Source organism: Panthera onca, chromosome X (genome assembly GCF_046562875.1).
Source record: "Panthera onca isolate mPanOnc1 chromosome X, mPanOnc1 haplotype 2, whole genome shotgun sequence".
Taxonomy (NCBI): domain Eukaryota; kingdom Metazoa; phylum Chordata; class Mammalia; order Carnivora; family Felidae; genus Panthera; species Panthera onca.
In genome coordinates, this window is record NC_138357.1 from 22991120 (window position 1) to 23005431 (window position 14312).

Below are 14312 nucleotides of genomic sequence, written 5' to 3' on the forward strand. Positions count from 1 at the left end.
AACCAAAATAAACTATTTCCAGAATTTAAGCCAGTGCAAAAGTTGGTGGGTAAAGTGTACAAGAGGTTTAAGTGTACAAGAGGCTGGATAAAGAAGACTTAAAATGGAGTAAATCTCACTTGATAATTAAAAAAGTTAATGCAAGTTTAAATCTTACTTCCAACATTTGCACACGTGTAAGGAAAACCTAATTTTAGACACCTAAAGAGCAGCCGTGTCAAAAGTGGGGGGTGGGTGGTGGTGTGTGACCACTTCTAACCAATAGTTAAGGCCTAAGTGATAAATTGAAGTTTGCTAGAAGGTAGAGTATTTTACATATGCTGTCCAGAGACAGGCTTTAGGCTTGTTTGAGATTTTTAGTTAGAAGCCTAGATATCATAGCATATATTTTCAAATATTAACACTTCCGATTATAAGAAGGCTCACATCTATTAGGGAAGTGTGGAATTTGGATTGCTGGAAAAGATGATGACACTATAAAAAGCTGTCTTCTGTATCTTCAGTCTCTTCCTCTCTTCTGTTTTTAATCAATCTCAAGTAACTTGACTCAACATAAACAAGACAAAAATTGGTCCTTCAATCCCATACTCCCATTCCTATCCAAAATGTATCCCAAAAAATAGAGCAATTTCACTATCTCTAGTCCCTCACCTACATTTACTATTACATTTCAAATTTATTGAGGTATAATTTACACATAATAAAATACATACTTTTAAATTGTACATTGAGTTTTGGCAAATTTTTACACCTGTGGTATGTAACCACCATCACAATCATATACAGAACATTTTGATCACCCCAAAAGTCAGTTGCTTCTTTCCAGTCAATACTTCATCTCCCAGGAAATGACTCATCTGTTTTTGTCATAGGTTATTCTTTTCTAGAATTTCATATCAGTGGAATTAATGGACTGTAGCATGAACATTTTTGTATCTAACTTTGGCTAAGTATAACATTTTTGATATTTATCCACATCATAGCATGTATCAGGAGATTGTTAGTGGTAGGTTTTTAAAGTCATTTTATTTTATTTTCATCATGATAAGAGTATTCTTTAGTCTCTATCCCCTATTCCCCCCCCCCCCAACCTACCTCTCCTCCTCTTCTTTTGATTTGTATTCCTCTGATGATGAGTGATGTTGAGCATCTTTTCATGTGTCTGTTAGTTATCTGGATGTCTTCTTTGGAAAAGTGTCTATGTCTTCTGCCCATTTCTTCACTGGATCATTTGTTTTTTTGGGTGTTGAGTTTGAGAAGTTCTTTGTAGATTTTGGATACTAACCCTTTATCTGATATGTCATTTGCAAATATCTTTTCCATTCCATAGATTGCCTTTTAATTTTATTGATTGTTTGCTTTAAAGCTTCTTATCTTTTTTTTAATGTTTATTTATTATTTTTGAGACAGAGAGAGACAGAGCATGAACAGGGGAGGGTCAGAGAGAGAGGGAGACACAGAATCTGAAGCAGGCTCCAGGCTCTGAGCTGTCAGCACAGAGCCTGACGCGGGGCTTGAACTCACGGACCATGAGATCATGACCTGAGCTGAAGTCGGACGCTTAACCGACTGAGCCACCCAGGCGCCCCTAAAGCTTCTTATCTTGATGAGGTCCAATAGTCCATTTTTGCTTTTGTTTCCCTTGCCTCTGGAGACATGGCTGGTAAGAAGTTGCTGTGGCCAAGGTCGAAGAAGTTGCTGCCTTTTTTCTTCTGTAGGATATTGATGGTTTCCTGCCTCACATTTAGGCTTTTTATCTATTTTGAATTTATTTTTGTGTGTGGTGTAAGAAAGTGGTCCAGTTTTATTCTTCTGCATGTCGCTGTCCAGTTTTCCCAATACTATTTGCTGAAGAGACTGTCTTTTTTTTCCCATTGGATACTCTTTCCTGCTTTGTTGAAGATTAGTTAGCCATACATTTGAGCATCCATTTCTGGGTTCTCTATTCTGTTCTATTTGATCTATGTGTCTGTTTTTGTGCCAGTACCATACTGTCTCGAATGATTATAGCTTTGTAAAAGAGCTTGAAGTCTGGAACTGTGATGCCCCCTGCTTTGGATTTCTTTTTCAACATTATTTTCGCTATTCCAGGTCTTTTCTGGTTCCGTATAAATTTTGGAATTGTGTTTTCTAGCTCTGTGAAAAATGCTGGCGTTATTTTGATAGGGATTGCATTGAATGTGCAGATTGCTTTGGGTAGTATTGACATTTTAACAGCATTTGTTCTGCCAGTCAATGAGCATGGAATGTTTTTTAATTTCTTGGTGTCTTCTTCAATTTCTTTCTTAAGCTTTATATAGCTTTCAGTGTACAGACCTTTTACCTCTTTGGTTAGGTTTATTCCTAGGTATTTGATGGTTTCTGGTGCAATTGTAAAGGGATCAATTCTTTGATTTCTCTTTCTGCTGCTTCATTATTGGTATATAGGAATGCAACTGATTTCTGTACACTGATTTTATATTCTGAAATTTTTATGAATTTATATATCAGTTCTAGTAGTTTCTTGGTGAAGCTTTTCAGGCTTATCATGTCATCTGTGAAGAGTGAAAGTTTTTCTTCCTTGCCAGTTTGGATGCCATTTATTTCTTTTTGGTGTCTGATTGCTGAAGCTAAGGCTTCCACTACGATGTTGAACAACAGTGGTGAGAGTGGATATCCTTGTCGTGTTCCTGACCTGGGGGAGAAAACTCTCAGATTTTCCCCACTGAGGATGATATTAGCTTTGGGCTTTCATATATGGTCTTTATGATGTTAAGGAATGTTCCTTCTTTCCCTACTTTTTTGAGGGTTTTTATCAAGAAACTATGCTGTATTTTGTCAAATGCTTTTTCTGCATCTATTGAGAGGATCATATGGTTCTTATCCTTTCTTTTATTAATGTGGTGTATCACGTTGATTGATTTGCAAATATTGAACCAGTCCTGCAGCCCAGGAATAAATCCCACTTGATCATGGTGAATAATTCTTTTAGTGTACTGTTGAATTTGATATGCTAGTATCCAATTGAGAATTTTACATCTAGGGTCATCTAGGATATTGGCCTGTAATTCCCCTTTTTAGTGAGGTCTTTGTCTGGTTTCAGAATCAAGGTAATGCGAGCTTCATACAACGAATTTGGAAGCTTTCCTTCCAGTTCTATTTTTTGGAACAGTTTGAGAGGAATAGGTATTAACTCTTCTTTAAATGTCTGGTAGAATTCTCACAGGAAGCCATCTGTCACAGGACTCTTGTTGCTTGGAAGATTTTTGATAACTGATTCAATTTCTTTGCTGGTTGTGCATATGTTCAAATTTTCTATTTCTTCCTGTTTCAGTTTTGGTAGCATTTGAGTGTCTAAGAATTTGTCCATTTCTTCCAGGTTGCTCAGTTTGCTGGCATATAATTTTTCATAATATTCCATTATAATGGTATTGCTGTGGTGTTGGTTCTGATCTCTCCTCTTTCATTCATGGTTGTATCTATTTGTGTCCTTTCTCTTTTCTTTGTGATAACTCTGGTGAGGGGTTTATCAATTTTGTTTATTTGTTCAAAGAACAAACATCTAATTGATCTGTTCTATTGTGGGTTTTTTTTGATTTCTATATCTTTTTTGTGTATGTGCTCTAATCTTTATTATTTCCCCCTTCTACTGTATATAGGATTTATTTGATGCTGTTTTTCTACCTCCTTTAGGTGTAAGGTTGGGTTGTGTATTTGGGACCTTTCTTGCTTCTTGAGATAGGCTCAAATTGCAATGTTCTGTTCTCTTAGGACTGCCTTTTCTGCCTCCCAAAGGGTTTGGACTGTCATATTTTCATTTTTATTTGCTTCCATGTATTTTTTTATTTCTTCTTTAATTTCCTGGTTAACCCGTTCTTTCTTCAATAGGATCTTCTTTAATCTCCATGTATTTGAGGGCTTTCCAAATTTTTTATTGTGGTTGATTTCAAGTGTCATAGCATTGTGATCTGAAAATATACATGGTATGATCTCGATCTTTTCATACCTATTGAGGGCTGATTTGTGACCCAGTATGTGATCTATTCTGGAGAATATTCCATGTGCACTCGAAAAGAATGTGTATTCTGCTTTAGGAAGAAATGTTCTCAATATATCTATTAAGTCCATCCGGTCATGTGTGTCATTCAAAGACATTGTTTCCTTATTGATTTTCTGCTTAGACGATCTGTCAATTGTTGTAAATGGGGTATTAAGGTCCCCTACTATGATGCTATTATTATCAATGAGTTTATGTTTGTGATTGATTTATGTATTTGGGAGTCTTATGTTGGGGGCATACATATTTACAATGTTAGATCTTCTTGATCAATAGACTCCTTAATTATGATATAATGCCCTTCTCCATCTCTTGATACAGTCTTTGGTTTAAAATCTAGTTTGTCGATATAAGTTTGGCTACTCTGGCTTTCATTTGACATCAATTCGCATGATAGATGGTCCTCTATCCCCTTACTTTTAATCTGCAGGTGCCTTTGGTCTAAAATGAGTCTTTTGTGGGCAGCATATAGATAGATCCTGTTTCTTTTTTAAGTTTATTTATTTTGAGAGAGAGGGAAACAGAGCACACAAGTGAGGGAGGGGGAGAGAGAGAGACAGAGAGAGACAGAGAGAGAATGAATCCCAAGCAGGCTTCACACTGCCAACGCAGAGTCTGATGTGGGGCTCAAACCCCGACCTGTAAGATCATGACCTGAGCTGAAATCAAGAGCTAGATGCTTAACTGACTGAGCCACCCAGGTGCCTCGATATGTATTTTTTTAAATTCCTTTCTGATATCCTATGTCTTTTGATTGGAGCATTTAGTCCATTTAAATTGAGTGATTAAAAAAAATTTTTACATTTATTTATTTTTGATAGGCAGAGAGAGACAGAGCACAAGTGTGGGAGGGGCAGAGAGAGAAGGAGACATAGAATCTGAAGCAGGCTCAAGGCTCTGAGCTGAGCACATCAGCACAGAGCCTGATGCGGGGCCTGAACTCACAAACCATGAGATCATGACATGAGCCAAAGTTAGACACTCAACCAATTGAGCCACCCAGGTGCCCCCAGAGTAATTATTGAAATACATGAAGTTAGTTATTATGTCACCTGTGGCGTTGGTGTTTCTGGTGATGGTCTCTGGTCCTTTGTAGTCTTTGTTGTTGTTTTTTTTCCTCAGATAGTCTCCCATAAAATTTCTTGCAGGGCTGGTTTAGTGGTCATGAACTCCTTTAGTTTTTGTCTGAGAAACTCTTTATCTCTCCTTCTAATTCTGAATAATAGCCTTGCTGGATAAAGAATTCTTGGCTGCATTTTTTTCCCCAATCAGCACATTGAATATTCCCTGCCACTGCCTTCTGGCCTGCCAAGTTTCAGTGGACATGTCTGCTCCTACCTTATGTGCCTACTTTTTTTCAGTTAAGGACCTTTTGTCTGTAATCGCTTTCAGAGTTCTCTCTTTATCTTTGTATTTTGCAATTTTCACTATGGTATGTCATAGTGTTGACCTGTTGTTGACTTTGAAGGGCGTTCTCTGTGCCTCTTAGACTTAAATGCCTTTTTCCTTCCCCAGTTTAGGGAAGTTCTCAGCTATCATTTGTTCAAATAAATCTTCTTCCCCCTTTTCTCTGGTCTTCTTCTTCTGGGATGCCTATGATATTGGCATTGTTTTAGTTTATGGAATCACTAAGTTCTCTAAGTCTCCCCTCATGATCTAATAATTTACTTTCCCTCTTTTTCAGCTTCATTATTATCTGCTATATCACCTATTCTCTCGTCTACTTCTTCAGTCCTCATTGTGACTGTATCCAGTCAGTTTTACATCTCAGTTATAGCATTTTTTTATGTCAGCCTAACTAGTTTTTAGGTCTTTGATCTCTGCAGCAAGGGTTTCTCTGGTGTCCTCTCTGCTTTTTCAAGCCCAGCTAGTAGTCTTATGACTATTGATGTAAATTCTTGTTGAGATATATTGCTTATATCTTTTTTGAGCAAGTCCCTGGCTGTGATTTCTTCTTGACCTTTCTTTTGAAGAGAATTCTTCCATCTTGTTATTTTGACTAAGCTTGTCTTTTGCGTGTTTAAAATTTTTTTTTTAAATATTTGTTTATTTTTGAGAGAGAAAGAGAGAGCACAGTTGGGGGAGGGGCTCCAAGAGAGAGAGGGACAGATTATCTAAAGCAGGTTCTGTGCTGACAGCAGTGAGCCAATGTGGGGTTTGATCTCATGACATGTGAGATCATGACTTGAGCTGGTCAGGCCCTCCACCGACTGAGCCACCTGTGTGTCCCTGTCTTTTGCATGTTTTAAAAGCTTGTTATGTTTCCTGCATCTGGGAGTACTATATTAAAAAGGGGTCATACACTGTCCAGGGCCTGGCACTTCAGGAAGTGTTTCTGGTGTATGCTGTACACATTCTGCTGTTGTGTTTTGGCAGCTCTTTCCCACTGGTCAGTCCTCTGCAGAGCTCCTTGCTTTCACTGGGAAGTGTTTGGTCCTTTAACGAGGTGTGCTTTGATTTGTTGAAGTAAACCTGGAAAAAAGAGCGGGGGGAAGACTGATCCCCAAAAGAGAGAAAAGGAAAAGGAACAAAAAAACACAAACAGAATAAAAAACTATAAGGCTGATTCCAAAGGAAAAGGAAGGCAAAAAAAAAAAGCAAGAAAAAGAATTAAAAAAAGCTTGTCCTAAAAAAAAGTAAAAGAAATGAAAACAAACAAACAAACAACGAGCCTGATTTCAAAAGAAAAAAGAAGAACAAAAAGAGAAAAAAGTAAGCTTGGTCCTATTTCCACCAGAAGTGCACGTGCCATTTTGAAGCACTTGATTTTCAGTATGCTTGGTACATGAGTGGTGCTGCCTGTACTGGTCTTCTGGAGGAAAGGCCCACTGTGTTGGCTCAGTCAGTCTTGCCCCAGTAAATAAGCAGTTGCCAGGCATGGGGGGGGGGGGGGGGGTGGATAGGGTTTGGTATAAGTGAGTCCCGCTTCCACTGGGGGCTGTGTAGTGCTCTCTGAAGTCCCACCATGTTGGTTTGGGAGGAAAATGGCACCACTTCAATCTCTTGTCCCTGGACAGGGATCTCATACCCCCTCGCAGAATAGCCATTGCAGTCAGCTCCCCTTGTGTCACAGCTCTCTTGTACTTTATCTTTGGCTCATGGCTGGGATTCAAAACCAGAAGTTTTAAAGGACCTAGGGCTATGTGGACCCACTCCCTTCCTTTGGAGTAGAGCCTCTCCATGCTGTGTCTGAAGTCCTTTGTCCCTGAAAAACAGTCCCACACCTGCACAGTGTGCAGAATCGCTGATGTAGCACCACTAAAAGCAGCAAAGGTTATATTCCTTCTGGGTGTGCCTCTGTCCTTTGCTGATAAAAGGCTTTTGGCTGGTGCCTGCAAGGTCTTTTGTCTTTGGGGAAGCAATAGACCCTCTTCCAAAAGTACTCCAGGAAGGGGAATTTCTCTCGCAATGTGCCCCTGAGATCCTACACCATGTCATGCACTCCAGGGCCAGCTCCCTCCACCCAGGTGTGTGCACCACAGCTCTACTCCAGGCAAAGCTGTGCACTTCCAAAATTTGATTTTGAGCTCCAAACACTGTGGGGAGAGAAGGGGAGAGAGGGAGAGGGAGAGGGAGAGAGAGAGGGAGAGAGAGACAACGAAACTGCAACACTCAGCACTTTTTGCTCCCCAGTCCGTGGTCCAGAGAGGTTTTCTTTCTCCTTGTGTGAACTCAATGCTGCACTTTCTCAACCCCTCTCTCTTTCTCTCCCTTTGTCTTTCCATAGAGAGGGCTCCCTGCCCTCTGCAGCACTGCAGTTTTTCTCTCCCTTAATTCACTTCCATGTATCTTGAACCTGCCATGTTGTTTCCCTCCAACTGTGGTGATCCTTCTGCCATTCCACAGATCAATTTCCTGGGTGTTGCAGGTGATCTGACCTTAAGCTGTGTTTGATGGACAAGGAAAGCCCAGGTTCCCCCTACTTCTCTACCATCTTAACTCCTGCCCTCATCTCATTCTGGTTTTGATTGCATTTCTCTGATGTTGAATGAAGTTGAGCATCTTTTCATGTGTATGTCTTCTTTGGAGAAATGTCTGTTCATGTCTTCTGCCTGTTTTTTACCTGGATTATTTGTTTTTTGGGTATTGAGTTGTATAAGTTCTTTATATATTTTGGATACTAACCCTTCATCAGATATATCATTTGCAAATATCTCCCATTCAGTAGGTTGTCTTTAATTTTGATGATTGCTTGCTTTGCTGTGCAGAATCTTTTCATTTTGATAAAGTCTCTGATTTATTTTTGCTTTTATTTCCCTTACCTTAGGAGACCTATCTAGAAAAATGTTGCTATGGTTGATGTTAGTTGTAGATTTTTTATATACACCTTTTATCAGGTTGAGGAAGTTCCCTCATCTGCCAAGCTTCCCAAGAGTTTTTATAAGGAATGGATGGCGGATTTTGTCAAATGTGTTTTCTGCATCTTTTGAGATGGTTGTTTTTGCTTTTTTAGTCTCTTAATATGGTGACTTATACTGATTGATTTTCAGACATTAAATCAACCTTGCATACTGGGATAACCCCATCTCCCTTTAATTATGATGTATTATCTCTTTTATATATGGTTAGATTTAGGTTCTTAAATTTTGTTAAGACTATCTTTCATGAGGGATATTGGTCTATAGTTTTCTTGTAATGCCTATGTCATGTTTTGGTAACAGGAATGCTGGCCTCATAAAATTAATTGGGAAGTATTCCTTCCTCTTCAATTTTCTAGAAGAGTTTGTACTGAATTGGTATTATTTCTTCTTTAAATATTTGGAATTCCCCAGTGAAACCATCTGGGCCTGGGGTTTCTTTCTGGGAAGTTTTTAAGTACAAATTCTATTTCTTTTTAATAGATTCAGGCTTATTCAGGTTATCTGTTTATCCTTGAGTGAGTTTTGGTAGTTTCTGTCTTGCAAGGAATTTGCCAATTTCATGTAAGTTGTCACCTTTATTAGCAAAAATTCTTCATGCTATTCTCTTAATGGCCTTTTAATATTTATAAAATATATAGTACTGGTACCACTTCCATTTCTTATATTAGTAATTTGTTTTTTTTCTTACTTTCCTGATTAGTCCATCTATAGGTTTATCATTTCTTTTGGTTCTTTCAAAAAACCAGTTCTTGGTTTCATTGATTTTTCCCTATTCTTTTTCTGTTTTCTATTTCATAGATTTCCATTCTGATTTTTATTATTTTCTTCATTATGATTATTTTGGGTTACATTTACTTTGTTTTCTAGTTTCATATGTAGAAGACCTTTCTCTCAAATATATGCATTTAATGCTACAAATATCCTCTTATATATTGTATTAGTTACATCCTACAAATTTTCATATGCTGTGTTTTCATTTTCATTTAATTAGAAATATGTTGTAATTTTCCTTTTCCATTCTTGTTTAACCCATTGGTCATTCATAAGTGTGTTCAGTTTCTAAACATTTGGAAACTAATGGGTATTGATGCTTCTCATCCTTTATGGGTATCCCCCTCCCCTACCAGGATTGGGTAGTTTCCTCACAGGGATGTGCTAATGAATACTCAGCTGAATATTCAAGGAGGACTTTTTACAGTTCTTCAGAGTTCTCTGCTATCCAGAAACTTGTCCTGTAACTCTAGCATCCTGACCTCTCTAGACTTCTAGCTCCCTCTTATCAACTCAGGGATTTTATTTTATTTTTTTATTTTTTTATTTTTTCAATATATGAAATTTATTGTCAAATTGGTTTCCATACAACACCCAGTGCTCATCCCAAAAGGTGCCCTCCTCAATACCCATCACCCACCCTCCTCTCCCTCCCACCCCCCATCAACCCTCAGTTTGTTCTCAGGTTTTAAGAGTCTCTTATGTTTTGACTCTCTCCCACTCTAACGTCTTTTTTTTTTTTTTCCTTCCCCTCCTCCATGGGTTTCTGTTAAGTTTCTCAGGATCCACATAAGAGTGAAAACATATGGTATCTGTCTTTCTCTGTATGGCTTATTTCACTTAGCATCACACTCTCCAGTTCCATCCACATTGCTACAAAGGGCCATATTTCGTTCTTTCTCATTGCCACGTAGTACTCCATTGTCTATATAAACCACAATTTCTTTATCCATTCATCAGTTGATGGACATTTAGGCTCTTTCCATAATTTGGCTATTGTTGAGAGTGCTGCTATAAACATTGGGGTACAAGTGCCCCTATGCATCAGTACTCCTGTATCCCTTGGGTAAATTCCTAGCAGTGCTATTGCTGGGTCATAGGGTAGATCTATTTTTAATTTTCTGAGGAACCTCCACACTATTTCCCAGAGTGGCTGCACCAATTTGCATTCCCACCAACAGTGCAAGAGGGTTCCCGTTTCTCCACATCCTCTCCAGCATCTATAGTCTCCTGATTTGTTCATTTTGGCCACTCTGACTGGTGTGAGGTGATATCTGAGTGTGGTTTTGATTTGTATTTCCCTGATGAGGAGCCACGTTGAGCATCTTTTCATGTGCCTGTTGGCCATCCGGATGTCCTCTTTAGAGAAGTGTCTATTCATGTTTTCTGCCCATTTCTTCACTGGGTTATTTGTTTTTCAGGTGTGGAGTTTGGTGAGCTCTTTATAGATTTTGGATACTAGCCCTTTGTCCGATATATCATTTGCAAATATCTTTTCCCATTCCGTTGGTTGCCTTTTAGTTTTGTTGGTTGTTTCCTTTGCTGTGCAGAAGGTTTTTATCTTCATAAGGCCCCAGTAATTCATTTTTGCTTTTAATTCCCTTGCCTTTGGGGATGTGTCGGGTAAGAGATTGCTACGGCTGAGGTCACAGAGGTTTTTTCCTGCTTTTTCCTCTAGGGTTTTGATGGTTTCCTGTCTCACATTCAGGTTCTTTATCCATTTTGAGTTTGTTTTTGTGAATGGTGTGAGAAAGTGGTCTAGTTTCAACCTTCTGCATGTTGCTGTTCAGTTCTCCCAGCACCATTACTTAAAGAGACTGTCTTTGTTCCATTGGATATTCTTTCCTGCTTTGTCAAAGATGAGTTGGCCATACTTTTGTGGGTCCAATTCTGGAGTATCTATTCTATTCCATTGGTCTATGTGTCTGTTTTTGTGCCAATACCATGCTGTCTTGATGATTACAGCTTTGTAGGAGAGGCTAAAGTCTGGGATGGTGATGCCTCCTGCTTTGGTCTTCTTCTTCAAAATTACTTTGGCTATTCGGGGCCTTTTGTGGCTCCATATGAACTTTAGGATGGCTTGTTCTAGCTTTGAGAAGAATGCTGGTGCAATTTTGTTTGGGATTGCATTGAATGTGTAGATAGCTTTGGGTAGTATTGACATTTTGACAATATTTATTCTTCCAATCCATGAGCAGGGAATGACTTTCCATCTCTTTATATCTTCTTCAATTACCTGCATAAGCTTTCTATAGTTTTCAGCATACAGATCTTTTACATCTTCGGTTAGATTTATTCCTAGGTATTTTATGCTTCTTGGTGCAATTGTGAATGGGATCAGTTTCTTTGTCTTTCTGTTACTTCATTGTTAGTGTATAAATGCAACTGATTTCTGTACATTGATTTTGTATCCTGCAACTTTGCTGAATTCATGTATCAGTTCTAGCAGACTTTTGGTGGAGTCTATCGTATTTTCCATGTATAATATCATGTCATCTGCAAAAAGCGAAAGCTTGACTTCATCTTTGCCCATTTGGATGCCTTTGATTTCCTTTTGTTGTCTGATTGCTGATGCTAGAACTTCCAGCACTATGTTAAACAACAGCGGTGAGAGTGGGCATCCCTGTCGTGTTCCTGATCTCAGGGAAAAAGCTCTCAGTTTTTCCCCGTTGAGGATGATGTTAGCTGTGGGCTTTTCATAAATGGCTTTTATGATATTTAAGTATGTTCCTTCTATCCCGACTTTCTCAAGGGTTGTTATTAAGAAAGGGTGCTGGATTTTGTCAAAGGCCTTTTCTGCATCAATTGACAGGATCATATGGTTCTTATCTTTTCTTTTATTAATGTGATGTATCACGTTGATTGATTTGCTAATAGTGAACCAGCCCTGCATCCCAGGAATGAATCAGGGATTTTATTAAGCTAGGTCTTGGTTTCCCTTCCCTGTGCCATTGCCTGGAAATTCTTTCCAGAGAGTAAGGTGGAACAATCCTAGGCATGGGGCTCACCTGATTTATGTCCCATCTCTCAAAGATCACTGTCATTTTATTGCTTGATGTTCAATGTTTGAGAACTATTGTTCCATATATTTTGTTCTTTCTTATTAGTTGTTTCAAGCAAGAGGGTATGCTCAGTTCGTTAGTTCATATTGACCAGAAATGGAAGTCCCAGCAACAATTACTTTTAAATACACTCAAATTAGCCTTCTATACACATGATGCTGAAACTGCCCTGGTAGGGAAAACCAACAACATTTTATTGTCAAATTCAGTGGATGATTTCTAGTCCTCTTATTTGATCTTTTGGTAGCATTTGACCCTGTTAGACCAGTACTTTCATCTTGAAATACTCTCTATCTTCGATTTTTGTGAAATTACATACTTCCCTAGTTTTTTCTCCAACTTTGCTGGTACGACTTCTCAGTCTATTTCATGAGTTAATTTTTTTTCTATTTGTCTCAATATCAGTATTTTAAGAAACAATAACAAGTATTAATTGAACAATTCCTAGATGCTAGATGCAGTGTGGAGTGATACAATGACCTCAAACTCAACGTACTTCAAACCAAAATCATATTCCTTTACTTCTGACCCTGATGTCATAATTTACTTTTTCTGTGTTACTTATCTGAGGAAATGCCTTCCAGTGGTCCCAGGTGGAAACTTAAGCATAATCCTTGGTTTTTCCCTGTCGCCATTTGTCTTTGTCCATTTGGGCTCTTATAAGAAAATGTGATAGACTGGGTGGCCGATCAACAACAGAAACTTATTTCTCACAGTTCTGGGGATGGGAAAGTTGAAGATTAAGGCACTGGTAAATTTGGTGTCTGATGAGAGCTCTCTTCCTGGTTCAAAAATGGCCATCTTTTTACTGTATGTAACCTTACAAGGTAGATGAAGGGGAGGGATCTCTTTTATAGAGGTTTTATTAAAGATAATGGAATTTCTTTTATAAGGGTTTTAATCCTATTCATGAGGGCGACTCCCAAAGGCTTCCCCTCCAAATACCATTACACTGGGGATTAGTGTTTAACAGGTAAATTTGGAGTAGGGTCACAGAAATTAAATATTCTGTATGTGGCATTCTGCCCCTAGTGCCCCCAAATTCATGTCCTTGTCATACGCAAAATACATTCATTCCATCTGAGTAGCCCTCAAAGTCTTAACATTTTCCAGCACCAACTGAAGAATCTAAAGTCTAAAGTCTCACTTCAAAAAAAACCTCTAAATCAGATATAAATGAGACTCAAGATACAGTAACCCTGAAGCACACTACTCTCCAGCTGTGACTCCCAAGTCAAACAAGTCATGTTCTTCTAAAGTACAATGGTAGGACAGTAATAGGAAAGACATTCCCATTCCAAAAGGGAGAAAGAAGAGAGGAGTGACATGTCCTAAGCAAACCCAAAATTTACCCCATCACAGCACATATCATACTTTAATTATAATTGGCTATTTAGTTGCTTGCATTTCTAGCTTGACTGTGAACTCCTTGAAAGCAGACTCTTTCTTATTCATCATTATATTATTAGTGATGAGTGTGATTTCTAGTATATAGCACATTTTTGGAGCAGATTTATGAATGGTAAATTTGACCTACATTTAAGATGAGTTAGTATCTCAAATGTGTCTCTGAATTACCCCTAGGTTGCCCTCAGATTCTCTTTTCTATTCCTGTGGGAGGTATGGAAGAGGGAGAGAGTACTTCTCCCTGGGATGATCCTACTTTCCCTGGGAAAGTGAATTTTGAGCTAAATTTTTTAAAAAAGATACAAATTTTGAAAAGTGATCATGGGGAGGGGCACTTTCAAACCCAGGGAACAATTTGAACAAAGCAAAAAGGAAAATGTTGTTATGCATGAAATGTTTGGGAAGAGTTAATGGTTTAGTGTTGTTAGAAGAAAGGGTTGATATTGTATATAGAAAACCCTAAAGATGCCCCAGAAACTACTAGAACTGATAAATGAATTCAGTAAGGTCACAGGATACAAAATCAATATGCAGAAATCTGTTGTTTCTGTATACTAATAGTGAAACAGCAGAAAAAGAAATTGAGAAAACAATCCCATTTATAATTGCACCAAAAATAATAAAATACCTAGGAATAAACTTAACCAAGGAGGTGAAAGATGTATACTTTGAAAA